Below are 16141 nucleotides of genomic sequence, written 5' to 3' on the forward strand. Positions count from 1 at the left end.
GCTTCCCCTTACAACATAAGGCTACTACTGCAAAACTGAAGAAAGGAAAACCAACACATCTGCTAAAGCCTTAAAGGAACCGTTTACCCTCACAGTCCTGTGTCTTTTACTGGGAATTGCCAGTTCCCTGGAAGCCCCAATTCACAAAAGCCCTGTCCCGACCCTACCAGTCCTAATTTTATCTCAGCTTCCCAAATAACCATAGTCTGTCTCCAATTTCCACACCTATTAGCATTTAGGTACTTTTAGGGTGCCAGCCTAAAGAGATTTGACTGCAGAGCTGAGCATATGTTATTTCAGACTGCATGTCCACAAACATACCTGCACATTCAAAATGGCCATGAAATCCCTATGCATGAGATTCAATAATTATTGAAAACTTAAAAATAGTTCTCAGGGACTGCTTTAACGTTTCCAACTATCCACATGAATGATGAAATTGATATTGATGTGAAAAATTGTAAGGAGCATAGAGATAACTTCTACAAGCAAGTAAAAAGATTTATTCTGGGGGCTTCTCTGATGGCGCAGTGGTTGAGAGTCCGCCTGCCAATGCAGGGGATGCAGGTTTGTGCCCCAGTCCGGGAGCATCCCACATGCCACGGAGCGGCTGGGCCCGTGAGCCATGGCCACTGAGCCTGCGTGTCCGGAGCCTGTGCTCCGCAACGGGAGAGGCCACAACAGTGAGAAGCCCGCGTACCGCAAAAAAAAAAAAAGATTTATTCTGTAGCCTCTATATGTCTGTATGTATGTCTGTATAAGGGGTGCATATGTGTGTGTGTAAAACAAGTGAAAGACTCAAGTTCTACACATACCCCACACCCCTTAAAGCACTTGTGAGTATAGTAGGTAAACACTGAATTGATGAATGAGGTGGCAAATTACAATATAACTTTTTTCCCCTATTGATTCTAATGTAAGATATGAAATAGGTAGTGTTTTACTCTTAGGCAAAAGTGTCTCTGTGGAGTAGCTCAGGTTAGATTTTCGTCCCATCACATGTGCAAAGTGGTACAAAGCCAATGGGTGATCGAATTAAGCAGTGTCCCTTTGGTGAAGGGAGTATATATATATTTTTTTAATTAATTTTTTTTTTGGCTGCATTGGGTCTTCGTTGCTGGGCGCGGGCTTTCTCTAGTTGCGGTGAGCGGGGGCTATTCTTCGATGCGATGCGCGGGCTTCTCATTGCGGTGGCTTCTCTTGTTGCGGAGCACAAGCTCCAGGCACACGGGCCTCAGCAGTCTCGGCACACGGGCTCCAGAGCGCAGGCACAGCAGCTGTGGCGAATGGGCCTAGCTGCTCCGCGACATGTGGGATCCTCCCAGACCAGGGATCGAACCGTGTCCCCTGCATTGGCAGGCGGACTCCCAACCACTGCGCCACCAGAGAAGTCCGGGAGTGTATCTCAAGAGTTGAAAATTATTTGCCTTATAAATTATTATATTTGAATTCAGATTTTATTCACATTGAAAAGATATGATAACGAGAGAGAAGGTTCTCAAGTTAGTCCTAATTAATACAAACCATTGCTAAATTATAATTCTCATAGTACAAAGGAATCTTCTAGCCTTTTAAATATTCCTTCAGTGGAAATCTGAGAGATGCAAAGACCTCATTCATTCAAAGTCTATTTCACTCACAAGTGGGAGTAAAAGTAGATGACAGAAGGATCTTACTTACAGTCTCACTGAAGGAAAAAAAGTCCCATGTCTGTGTGTGTATCTTTACACATAATAAAGTTCTGTATGTACATATACATACATATTTAAACACACACACAAGAGAGCTACTACAGAGCAATATACGCAAATCAGTGACAGTGTGACAGATAGTATATCTAGGTTACCTTAAGGACTAAATATGGGTTAAGGAAAATAAATAGTTGTAGCATGATGAGGAGCTCAGAAAGCCCCCTAAAGAACAGTTTTAAGGCTATGTAGGCTTTGGAATAAGGAAAAAGAAGACTGGGCATTCCAAGTGGAGTTATCAGCATAAGGAAAGACAAGAATGTTTAGGGTATACAGTGTAGTAACAGAGAAACCAATACGGTAAGAAACATGTGGGGAGTCGATGCAAGAACTTAAACATTAGCAGGACACAATTCTAGACAATGCTATGGCTTCTATATGACTATTCCATTAAGACTATTCTTGGGAGTTTTCTTTAAAGTTTTAAAAAGATGGAGTATCCCACAGAATCTAATACTAAGAAGAGTAAAGTAAAGAGTACCAAGAACTTTGGCAAATGATGAAAATCATAAAAAAACAAAAAAGGCAAATTCATAAAAATGATCATAATAACTCTTCCTCATATAAAGTCCTCTTTAAGAACTACTTTTTAATCACTTCTCAATGAAAGTGCTCAATGATTTGTTCTCTGACTTTCAGTTTAAATTCTCTTTGGGAGCATATATGCCTGATGTTATAGTTCTATTTCTGTAAAGCATGTGTCTATCCTATGTGAATTAGTCCAAGCATCGTGACAATTACATCACCCCTTTCATCACATGTGTAGAGGTATTTGTAACTCTCATTGTAATTCATGGTCATTAACTTATTAATCAACCTGAAAATCTGATGCTTTACTTTCCATTGTTACTTTATAGTAGTTTATAAAAAATAATATAAAATATAATTTGTAATAAGCTCTTAAAATATCAGAAGAATTTTATCTTTTAAAAAATTTTTCAACGTGTGCGACATCTACAAAATATTCTACAGCCAATAATAATAAACCACAATGAAGCCAATCTCTAAACAATATATTTATACCTTATTTCTTAGTGCCCTAGACCATAAAGAACACTGTATACTAGCCTTAAGACAGTTTATTTTCAATTCTCAAAAATGTATTTAGAGTACATCAAAAAACTGCTGAACCTTTAATATCCCATTTCACTTTCCTACAGGGAAGTTAAATATACATGAGAATAATACTTAATATTCCTACATAATACAAATAAATTACAAACATGAAATTTTCTTAATTGAAATTCAACTTATTTCCAGGACATATAAACCTGTGTAAAAATAGAACAGAATAATGGTCTCTATTTTTGTGCATAATCTTACTAGGTACAGAGAAGGATATCTTAACCCAACTAGGTAAAGTTGCCTCTATTTTGGGGTGACAAAATTAAGAATATTGTGACCAACAGACATCAATAACTTTACATAACGAAACACTACATGAAAACTTATTTTAGACCCTTTTTGAAAAAGTCAAATGTAGAACTTTCAGGCATCTGCACACACAAAAGTACCTGTTAACCCAAAAGATTGCTCTCCAAGCCCCATTGCCAGAGTTAATAGTACACAAAATGAGTCTGTTAGTCATCATGTGCAACCGAGAAAGGCTGAATGGTCCCATTTGTCCAAAAATAGCACCTTAACTAATATGCCTTGAACTTCTACTATTTAAACACTGAAATTTAAATGCATATATCCCATTTAGGATAATAGAGACAGAGCATCAGAACATTAGCACTCTTTGCCTTATTAACAGGAATATTTTATAAAGTTGCAAACACCCCTATTTCAGTGAGTCCAAAGGACCAACCTAAAGAGGGGATGACATGAACACCATTTCTCCCACCCCAGTTACTCATTCACACCCCACTCCCAACCTCCACACAAAAGCCAGCATCCTAGAGTATAATCTCTCTGGGAGTGTTATCAGACCAAAGCGCTTGGACTGCCAATATACAGAACTGGTTCTTTATTGGCACATCGGGGAGAAGCAAACTTTGTTACTCCGGGTACATGATGCTGGATATTCTGCCACATTAATGGGAATTTCCCTCCTACACCCCAACTCTTTCTTTGCTACATTCAGTTAGAAGTAAGTTTATCTCTATCTTAAATAGATGAAATCAAAGCCTAATAAAATTGAATGTATTAGTATATACATACCTCTGAAAAAAGAAAAATTTCATATGAATGCATCCTGGGTAGTCTGTGCTTCCTCTCTTCATCCTTATTTTCATTCTAAAGGGCATGGATCCTTGACCCTTTTCATTAGCTCCATCTCACTCAGTGTGTTTCCTTCTCTGTCTTTACTGTGTCATCTTCTACTGATTCCACCTCAGCCAGCATTTTTCTACCATACATTTCCCTATGCTTGTATCACAGCACTCAGCTTCAACCCCTTCCACATACTGTCTAGGTATTAGTTCTCCTTATAATGCCTCTCTTTAGGGAGTCACAGTTAATAGTTCTAAGCTAAAGGAAACCCTCCATGGATTTCATTAACCATTTAAAAATACCTTATAGTTTGACTTAACATTTTAGTATAGTGTGCCTACAGTTGAAAATCACCATTACAGGAGAGAAGCTACTTCCTTAAGGGGTTTACACCTCCCTTGAAGCATTAACTAAAAGCCAAAAATAAGTAGAAACACCCCAGTTTGTAATTCAACCTAACAATTTATTTTTTGCGTCACTGCAAATTAAAGTTCATAAACCAGTTTTCTGCTGATGTCCATTAAATTCAAATGCTTCCTTTGTTTCAGCACTCACTTGTTTTATAGGAATTCGACAATTTGTCAAAAATAGAACCCAGTTAGTTCCAATTAGTATGTGACCTAGTACACATTTCAACAAATCCAGTATGTGTGTTGATATATACAAAGCGACATCATATCTTCATAGCTATATAAGCAGATAGTATTGATAGATGGGCTTAGTTCCCACCACAATTCTAACTTTTCAGAAACTTTTCTATTAAAAACTCTTTTGAGACATCACCTTTATTCATAAATCATACACACATTTTATATCTGCACCTATGCTCCACTTTGCTTACACGTATATGTCATTAGAATATTTGCATGACTGTTCATATTCTTAGGCTAACATATATAAACAAATCACATAGCAATTGGAAAATTTAGCAACTAAATATGCAATCATTGAGTATAATCAGGCATGCTATTCAACAACTGTATGATATAATTCAATCTTTCCAAAGAAAATACATGTTTTGTGTAAGAGTGTCTTCGTCAAACTCGATGAAATTTTTCTAGGAATTTGTACTGAACTTTTTTGTCTATTAAAAAATAATATGTAAAGCCATCTGACTGATGTTTAAATAAGAGGAAAATTTTAATTAAAAGAATCTGATTCTCTTATTGTCTACCATTTGTAAATGTAATACACTAATTGGACCTATTTCCAAACAAAGAGAGTACAATCTTCTAGTCAAGATCCTATCCACACATTAACATAAATGCAACAGTAGTGTCAGAAAATTAATCATTAACCACAGTGCTTCAAGCTAATATATATTTTAAAATTTACTGGTCATTTCCTAAATAAGTCATCAAAAATCATTCCTTTTACTTTTCAGATAATGATTTACTTTTTTGATGGATTATTCAATAGTTAAAACCAGTAATCAAGAAAAACCAACCAGTGGAATGTATCAGAGTTAAACAGACTAATATATATATTAAAATAAGCATTACCTTGGTCTGATTTTTCATAAAGGATAGCAGATCTCTTGCCAGGTGACACCATTTCCTTGGGTTCTGTGGGTAAAAAGAAAAGAGATTAATAAAAACAACCTTTCTTTTCACCCTTTAAATGCTTCTTTAAAAAGATTTATTAGTAATAAAGGTCAGAGAAGAAAATCATTTAACAAAATATTCAGCTCCATTCAGCAGCTGCCTTGGGAACCACTTGCTTTAAATGACAAATAACTTCCCCAAAGGTCCCCTCTCCCCTGCAGCTGAAAACAAGGGTGACTGCCACAGATCCTCAGCCCTGATTTCTTTGCTTCTCTCTTTTTACTCACATGGGAACAAGACTAGCACTCAAGCAAGGAAAAGAATTAGCTTCAATCATTTCAAAAGATAAGATGTAATCCACATTGGGACAGAACATTTACTTGGAATGCAACAGACTGAAATGAAATCTGCAATTATCTAACTCAGTTTCCTCCCTCTCCCAGTGAGTACGGCTTTTAAAATGTTCGTGCAAGTTTGGGTGTTTTTCTATTCTGTCTTTCCACAAAAATGATAAAATGAGATATTGTGGATTGACTTGGTAAATAATTGAAGATTACCCTCCTTAGGAGCTGCAATTTTAGAGCTTTTCTATGCTGCACTGAGGAGAAAAGTACATTATAGGAGCCAAAAGTTATGAAAATATATCTTATTCCTTCCCTTAGCATATAACCATCTTGAGGAGTGTCCAATGAAAGATTTTATTGCATCATGATCAGAATGTTCAGATTGCAGGATAAGAAATTCAAGTCTAAGCCACAGCTCTCCAGGAAGGACTATCACATAGATAGGTAAGAATTTTAAATTCACCCCTTAAGAAAGTTATTTGATTGAAGAAATGTTAACAGTTAAAAGCAACGTTGATTATTTGACTGTAACAGTCATTATAAGAATAGTCATAGAACTGCAATCACCAAAACATCTTACTGGCTGTGTGAACTCAGGCAAGGAAATTAAACTCTGTAAACATTGCTTTCTCATCTGTAATATCAGAATGCTAATTCTTTCTACTTCATAGAACTGACAGGATAAGTAGGTGAGATAAATACACAGAAAGGACACAGAATTAATGAATGTTAGCCAATATAATTATGAACATCACTATTACTATTATTATCATTTGTCTCCTTTAAAAAAAAAATCTTGCAACCCCTTTGAAAATCACTGCCCTGATAAGCCACCTGGTGGAATGATTAAAATCCTTCCATACTGGATGTTACTTAATTTGCAGATTTATTAGTCACACTCTGTGATGGCAAAGGAAATAAAGAGTTGTTTTAGGTCTTTGGGCAGATAAGGGAAAAAGATTAAACAGCATTTCAGGAGAATGAGTAACCTGTCACTCCACTGCAGGAGCTTCCTTTGACTTTGCTGGGGATTTTAATTTAAAGATGTCCTCCAAGAAACTGGGACACTTCAAGATTCACTTAAAGCAACTGATCCCTGTCTACTCTTGTAAATACTCAATCCAATTCAGAAAACACCTACTGAGCTCCGATTGCAAGGAAGAGTATAGCACAGACTTTAGAGAAACCACTATAAATAGAAAGGACTCAAGAAAAACAGGTTAGTGGAAGAAAGGATTGTAAGTAATTCATGAAAAAAAACATCATTAAACAACATACAACAAGACCCGTATATATGCTGTCTACAGGAGACCCACTTCAGACCTAGGGACACATACAGACTGAAAGTGAGGGGATGGAAAAAGATATTCCATGCAAATGGAAATCAAAAGAAAGCTGGAGTAGCAATTCTCATATCAGACAAAATAGACTTTAAAACAAAGACTATTACAAGAGACAAAGAAGTACACTACATAATGATCAAGGGATCGATCCAAGAAGATATAACAATTGTAAATATTTACACACCCAACATAGGAGCACCTCAATACATAAGGCAAATGTTAACAGCTATAAAAGAGGAAATTGACAGTAACACAGTGACAGTAGGGGACTTTAACACCCCACTTTCACCAATGGAGAGATCATCCAAAATGAAACTAAATAAGAAAGCACAAGTTTTAAATGATACATTAAACAAGATGGACTTAATTGATATTTATAGGACATTCCATCCAAAAACAACAGCATACACATTTTTCTCAAGTGCCCATGGAACATTCTCCAGGATAGCTCATATCTCGGGTCACAAATCAAGCCTTGGTAAATTTAAGAAAATTGAAAACGTATCAAGTATCTTTTCTGACCACAATGCTATGAGACTAGATATCAATTACAGGAAAAACTCTGTAAGAAATACAAACACATGGAGGCTAAACAATACACTACTTAATAACCAAGAGATCACTGAAGAAATCAAAGAGGAAATCAAAAATACCCAGAAACAAATGACAATGAAAACAAAACGGCCCAAAACCTATGGCATGCAGCAAAAGCAGTTCTAACAGGGAAGTTCATAGGAATACAATCCCACCTTAAGAAACAGGAAACATCTCAAATAAACAACCTAAACTTACACCTAAAGCAATTAGAGAAAGAAGAACAAAAAAACCCAAAGTTAGCAGAAGGAAAGAAATCATAAAGATCAGATCACAAATAAATGAAAAAGAAATGAAGGCAACAATAGCAAAGATCAACCAAACTAAAAGCTGTTTCTTTGAGAAGATAAACAAAATTGATAAACCATTAGCCAGACTTACCAGAAAAAAAGGGAGAAGACTCAAATCAATAGAATTAGAAAAGAAAAAGGAGAAGTAACAACTGACACTGCAGAAATACAAAGGATCAGGAGAGATTACTACAAGCAACTCTATGCCAATAAAATGGACAACCTGGAAGAAATGGACAAATTCTTAGAAATACACAACCTTCCAAGACTGAATCAGGAAGAAATAGAAAATATGAACAGACCAATCACAAGCACTGAAATTGAAACTGTGATTAAAAATCTTCCAACAAACAAAAGCCCAGGACCAGACGGCTTCACAGGAGAATTCTATCAAACATTTACAGAAGAGTTAACACCTATCTTTCTCAAACTCTTCCAAAATATAGCAGAGAGAGGAACACCCCCAAACTCATTCTACGAGGCCACCATCACTCTGATACCAAAACCAGACAAAGATGTCACAAAGAAAAAAAATTAAAGGCCAGTATCACTGATGAACATAGATGGAAAGATCCTCAACAAACTACTAGCAAACAGAATCCAACAGCACATTAAAAGGATCATACACTATGATCAAGTGGGGTTTATCCCAGGAATGCAAGGATTCTTCAATGTATGCAAATCAATCAACATGATACACCATATTAACAAATTGAAGGATAAAAACCATATGATCATCTCAATAGATGCAGAGAAAGCCTTCAACAAAATTCAACACCCATTTATGAGGAAAACTCACCAGAAAGTAGGCACAGAGGAAACTTTCCTCAACATAATAAAGGCCATATATGACAAACCCACAGCCAACATTGTCCTCAATGGTGAAAAACTGAAACAATTTCCACTGAGATCAGGAAGAAGACAAGGTTGCCCACTCTCACCACTATTATTCAACATAGTTTTGGAAGTTTTAGCCACAGCAATCAGAGAAGAAAAAGAAATAAAAGGAATCCAAATTGGAAGAGAAGAATTAAAGCTGTCACTGTTTGAAGATGACATGATACTATACATAGAGAATCCTAAAGATGCTACCAGAAATAAAAGAGCATATTTCAATCTGTAAATATTTTTCCTCAGTATCTACAAGTTCAATGACTCAGGACAGCAGCTGGAGACAGAACATTAGTGTTTTCCCTGGAACACAAGCCATTTTTCATATTTTTAACATATAACGTTCCTCCCAAATTGAACAACTTGTTGATTTTGTTTAATAAAAGGGAATCTAGCATAAAATGTATGTATATGCCATTTTAAAGCATATTTGCATATTTAACAGTACATAGGTTTGAGAATTTTTTTTTAATTTGGGCTACATTAGCCAGGAAATACCTAAAGGCAGATTTTAAATATTATACCTGACCTTTGACATTATTTCCTTTTGCAAATACTAAAATTGCTGCCAACTGGATACCTTTCTAATTTCCCCTTGCTTATTATTTTATGAGACAATTATTTCAGGGAAGAAAAACACAAACAAAACAGAGGTTTAGAACTGTAGGTTTTTAGAAGTGTCTGCATTTAAACTTTGGAAAGAAAATATACATATAAAATAAGAAATACAATTAACACTTATTTATCTCTGCAAGCAATAAGATACAAAAAAGGTTTTCATCTCTTTATTATAATTATACCTAGATTAAGCATCAATAATGGATAAACCACAAAGGTAATAATCAGGCCCAGGCATTTCCTGCCAGAGGAAAGGCAGAAATAAAATAGCAACAAAAAAGCCACATTCCATGTTTAAAACATACAAAAAACTGAATACTGGGAATAATTAAAATCTATCCTTTTGTTTTTTAATATTTAGACCTTTTCTCAGTTGATGAAAACAGTCTTCTCTAAATGATACAGTCTAATTTCATGGATAATTTTATTTACTTAATCTTAAATTTTTCACTTTCTATTGTTTATTCAAATAAATAATGAAAATATTTTCCCACAGGTAATTTAGCAAGAAAATGGATCCAAGAAAACTTCTACTTTTTGAACACTATTTTTAAAATTCTAGGTCTGAATTAGAAGCACCTTATTATTATTATTGTGATAATAAAAAATAAACATTTAGTGCTGTCAAATATAAACCAGACATTGTTCTGAGTTGCTATCTTATACATTTAATACTCATAACAATCTTAACTGCTGTGTACACTATTATCCCATTTTATAGATGAGGAAAGTGAAGGACAGGTTGATTACTGGAAGTTACCTGAGCCACAGAGCTAGTGAGCAAAGGCAGGAGGATCTGAAGGCAGGTAGCTATCACCAATCCCATTCCCTTAACTCTTCCACTGATACTCTACCTCTGCTATTTCCATGTGAGTTCCCATTACTATGGTACATATTCTGTCCTGTGGTCTTATTATTTAAATATATTAATATTATTTCTTACTGCAAAGCTTCCCATTGTACTCTAAATGTATGTTGTATAAAAATTTTCTATTCTATGTATATCTTTGCTATTTTTTATATTTTTCATGTATTCATTAGAATTGCAAACACACTATACTTTGAATTTAGAGGGGGTACTATCTCCTAAGATTTTAAAGCAATTTACATATATCATGCCACTTACATTTAAACACACATATACATTCAGTACTTGTCTCTGAATTGATTTTTATACATTTTAATGTATATTTTTCTCAGCTTTTATCTCATGCTATTGCCAAAGTCAAATTCTCAGACTCCAGGCCCTTTATTCTCAAAGGGTGGTTCATAAACAAGCAGCCTCACCATGTCCTCAGAGTTTGTTAGAAATACAGAATCCCAGGCACCACCCTAGACCAACGGTAGACCAACAAGTGATCTCTAGGAATATTAAAGTTTAAGAAACTTGCTTTAGACAATATATTCCTCTAAACTAAAGGTTTTCTTAATCCTTGCTTCAGCTAATTTATTTCTGTAGGTTTTGTGAAAGGTATTCTTATCAATTTAACCACTATGTGTTTTGGTCTGTTAAAATTATTATTGAGGGCTTCACTGTCTCTATCAGCTTTACTGCTTGCAGTGTTAGTGAATTTTACTGAATTAACTCTTGAGGACGTAAAATAGAAGCTTCCTTTCTAGGGCTGTCTGTAAAGCTATTTGTTTGCAACGTGCTGTATTCACCCCCAAGTGACTACAAATGCCATCAACTGGAAACAGACAGGCAGAGCTGACATGCTTTAGCTCTGGTGTATAGCCTTGTAAATGTCTAAGAGAGCTCCTAAATTAAACGATCAATAGCAGAGTAGCTACTGTTTTCTCTAAATCCTGGGAGATTTTATGCTATATTATAGCACAATGTTGATCTCAGTTCCTTTGTGAATTCTTCTCAGATTTCCTTAGTTTTCAGGTATTCACTTATAAATTGCCCTAGGGTTTCCTGTTTTTGTATACAAGTTGTCCTGAAAAGGTTCCAGAAAAATATCTTAGTAGCAATACAGGATTCTGCTTCTGGCTGAAACAACCACCATCAACACAACCAAAATCAAAAGTAATAATTAATAAAACCCTCAAAGAGAAATATCCATATGGAAAACCACCAAAATAAGTTTCAAAACAGTAAATTAATGCAAAAAACATAAACCTTAAAATAAGACAAATTTTGTAATATAAAATTATGGGCTAGTAAGTGCCTTTTTACTATTTTAATGAAGCACCAGTACCCATATCGTGAAAAAAATTATCAAATTTCTTTACCACCTTATCTCTTGCTGTAGGTTCTTGAACGGATTTCCAACATATGAGCTAGCTGAGGCAAGAAGGTTAATTTGCTTGACCATATAGCATCAAGGAAGATCATTATTTAAAATTCTGCCAATAGGAAAATAATGAGTATGACCTGCTTCTTAGATAGTAAAAAGGAAATAATTTTAATTGTGTCAGCTGTGATAACCATAAATTGGTTACATAAGATAAATATCCTTATCTTTCAGAAATGTACACTGAAGTAAATTGGGTTTAAATGTCAAAACAATTGCCAATCAGGACATACTAGTACACACCACCACCAGTAAAAATGAAATAAAAGTACCACTAACAAAAAGAGAGTGAAAGAGGGAAATTAGGAATCCAGAAGACATCAAAAATAAATTTTAATATCAATGCAGGAGGCTTAAATAAGCTATTATTAGTCCATTGGATTAAAAGTGATGAAAGAAAATTTTTTAAAAAAATATTCATAATATCAATGAACTAACACCTTATATTTGAAAAATGCTATGAGTACATTTTATTGGCCTCTTTCTCAAGTTAATTACTATGATAAGTTTTTAATATATATCATTACTCTTAATCTTTAAAATAACAATTTAGGAAAGACCTGAAGAACACTTTGCCCACTTTCATACTGACTTGGCCCAAGGAGAGAAGTTTTGCACCTCTTTACAGTCTTTCTATTTGACATTATCTACCCCCATAGGATAATGAAAGATAATTTGATTAGTCAGATAGCCATATTTTATTTATAGGTGGGTTCTGTGCCTAAATACCTTAAAGCAAGTATAAAACTTTGTCCAAAAACTTGGAAATTAACTAACCCATTAATTTTTTTTTAATTAAATTAACTCTTATTTTCACCCTTGTTCTAGGAGTCAACAAATTTGGTGGAGTATATAAACAACAAAACTAATGCAGCAAAAGACAATTTTATGATGCTGAAAGTATTCGTGCACAGAAAACCCAAACAATATCTAAATGCAAGAAAAAGAAGTAATCTATAAAAAGGAAATTACAGTTAAATGTCTCCATATTCCACTACCAAAGTATTACAGAAAAAAGGGGGACAAAAATAAAAACTGTATCATGCTCCATCAGGAGATTTCTGCTTCTGGTAACACAGACACTAGTAATTTTTAAAAGGCCCCTGCTTCAAAACATCTAGAATGCTTGCTAGAATACAACAAACATATTTTAAATGCATTGTTCAGCTCATAATGAAATAAGAATGACCTTACAGTGCCAAAATGAAGACAGATCTGAAACAATAGTAGCATCCACATGCAAAAATCATGAGTGCCCTGCTAGTGTTTCACTAATAGTAGGATCTTGAAGCCTTGGATTTTAATAGTCTGACAGGAAATAGTGGACAAGACTTTAGGTTTGAAAATGATCGGGGAGGGACTTCCCTGGTGGTGCAGTTGTTAAGAATCTGCCTGCCAATGCAGGAGACACAGGTTGGATCCTGGTCTGGGAAGATCCTACATGCCACAAAGAAACTAGGGCATGTGGGATCTTCTGAGCCTGTGCTCTAGAGCCTGGGAGCCACAACTACTGAAGCCCGTGCACCTAGAGCCCGTGCTCCACAACAAGAGAAGCCACTGCAATGAGAAGCCCACGCACCACAACAAAGAGTAGTCCCCACTCGCCGCAACTGGAGAAGGCCCCCACGCAGCAACAAAGATCCAATGCAGGCAAAAATAAATAAATAAATAAATATTTTTTTAAAAAAGAGAGAAAGAAAATGATGGGGGAGTTGGAATTAAGAATATCAAAAAGCTCAAAAGGGTATGAAAATTTTTAAATGCCTTCTACTAAGGGAAAGTGACAAGGGGAAAATGATCTGTGACATCCTTAGCTTGGAGTAGAGAAGAAAATCATTCTTCTAAAAATGCATAACTCATAGTTCTTCCCCTATGGCTTTTGGGCTTGGATTACACTGATTACAAATCCTGACAAACTTCAAGCAGAGAAATTAACTTAAAGAAGCAAATTAAATCCCCTCCAAAGTAATATAACCTCATTTCAGACCTCTTAGGATTCCCAGAATTTTTAAAAAGCCAAAAATGAGCTCCAAAGTAACATAACCAACAAGAAAATGGGCCTTCATAAAGGAGAGTCCAAAGAAGCATCAAACAGCAAAATTAGACTGCCAAGGACTTCAGACTTTGTAACTGTCACATATATAACATAGAATGAATATACTACTAAATATATAAAACAGGGCACAAAAACATGAGAAAGGAAAAACAGAGTATAAAAACTGATTGGAGGGCTTCCCTGGTGGCGCAGTGGTTGAGAGTCTGCCTGCCAATGCAGGGGACACGGGTTCATGCCCCGGTACGGGAAGATCCCACATGCCACGGAGCAGCTGGGCCCGTGAGTCATGGCCGCTGAGCCTGCACGTCCGGAGCCTGTGCTCTGCAACGGGTGAGACCACAACAGTGAGAGGCCCACGTACCGCAAAAAAAAAAAAAAAAAAAAAAAAAAATCAATTGGAATTTTAAAAGACAAAAGAAAACTTCAGGAAAAAATAAATAAAATTACAATCTCAATAGATGCTTTGAATAGAAAACTGGGTACAACTTTAGAGAGAGTTAATAAACTGAAAGATACACTTGAACAAATATATAAAATACAACAAAGAAAGGAAAGGTGATGAAGCATACATAAGATGAAGGAGAGAATATGGGACCAATCAGACTCCCTGAAAGGAAAATAAGAGAGAATGGAAGAGAAGCCAGGGCCAGACCTAGGGTGAGGCAAGTGAGGCGGCTAGGTTAAAAAATTTAAGGAGGCATTTACTCTTCTTAAATTTTGCAACCTGGAACAGGCAATACCCAGAAAGACAACTGGCTAAAGGTTTTTCAGAATTGAAACTTGGTATCCAGGAAACAATGTTTTCCAAGCAGGATAAATAAAAAGAAATTCATACCTGTAGACAATAGTGAAACTGCTGAATACCATCAAAGACAAATAGGACTTAAAAACAGCCAGAAATAAAAGATTGACTACTTTAGTAGTCTCTGTTGGTTCACTGGCCATATCAGCCAGTGGACTCACACCTACCCTTTTTTGATAATTGTCTTCAGCTTACTAGAAATATCTCAGTTTCCATACTCCTTCTGGGGACAGGCCACCGCCAAAGAATGACTAATCAAGGGATACCAAAGACCCAAATGTGGGACATTTCTCTGGTACCCTTAGGATGCAGAGCTTCATGTGGAATCAGGCTGATCTTCCACTAAATCCACTTCTTTGGCTAGCTGCTTTTCCTGTCTTGTACGGCTTTCCTAATTTTCTTTTTCTTATTTCAAAAAGCAAAATCAAGAATCCCCAACTGACTCTAGGAAGTACAGTTACCAGCAAGCAAGTGATAAATAGATCAACAGCAGATTCTCGAAACAACAATGGATGCCAGAAGACTAGAAAATAATACATTCTGATACTCAAAAAAAAAAAAATAGCTGTCAGTTAAGACTTCTATTCCAAAACTATAATTTGAGGCAGAAGTGAAATAAATATTCAGATGTATCAAAACAGAGTTTACTGCCAACGGATCCATACCAAAAAATTTTTAAAGAAAGGATTTGGGGTAGAAAGAAAATAATCATAGATGGGAAGTCTGAGACACAAAAGGAACTAGAAAAAAAGAAAAAAGTAATTAGTGAATATGTGGGTAAACTTAATGAACAGTGACTATATTTAAAATAATATTAATCATAATGCTTAATTCAGTGAATAACAAAAAAATGTTGAACTAATTATTTTACAAAAAAAGAAGAGAGGTAATTGAATTTAAGTTTTAACATATTGCACTGCAGAGGAGTCGACAATAGAATTAAATTTAGACTTTAAGTGTGCAAGCAAAGATTTTATGGTCAATCTCTAAAAAACAGAAATCAAATATATTAACTTCCAACTAGCAAAGAGGGAATAAAAGAATAGAAAAACCTCAATCAGAAAGGAAGCTTGAGAAAATTCTATTTCTGGCAACAATAGTGTAACCATCCCTGGATTAGTCCACTCACTATAAACAGCCATAAAATTGGGCAAAATATATAAGGTAAATCTTTCTGGGCATTATACATACAGCACAAAACTGCACTTTATTAGTGAAGGGAAAGCTCCATCATTTCCCCAACACTCTCCTTAGGAACAATTTTCCAACCTCAGTAAAGCAAGCTGAGATCCAAGCAAAGCACATGACCCTACTGCACTTAGAAGGCAATAATTAGAGTTCAAGGAAGCAGAGGTGGATGGAATATGCAAGGCAAGGAGTCAGAAAGGAAGAAGCTGTGT

General features: G+C 35.4%; 1 protein-coding gene across 2 annotated transcripts in view; it reads right to left on the bottom strand.

Annotated features, from left to right (window-relative positions):
* INPP4B (inositol polyphosphate-4-phosphatase type II B) overlaps positions 1-16141 on the bottom strand; it is an 886823-nt gene that overhangs the window by 598209 nt on the left and 272473 nt on the right. For both annotated transcript variants that reach the window (XM_081245267.1, XM_081245268.1), the window contains exon 2: positions 5465-5527. The gene's annotated coding sequence lies outside the window, so the exon portion shown is untranslated. The remainder of the gene's footprint in view (positions 1-5464; positions 5528-16141) is intronic.

The sequence above is a fragment of the Mesoplodon bidens genome (assembly GCF_964165515.1).
Source record: "Mesoplodon bidens genome assembly, chromosome: 1".
Classification (NCBI taxonomy): Eukaryota; Metazoa; Chordata; class Mammalia; order Artiodactyla; family Ziphiidae; genus Mesoplodon; species Mesoplodon bidens.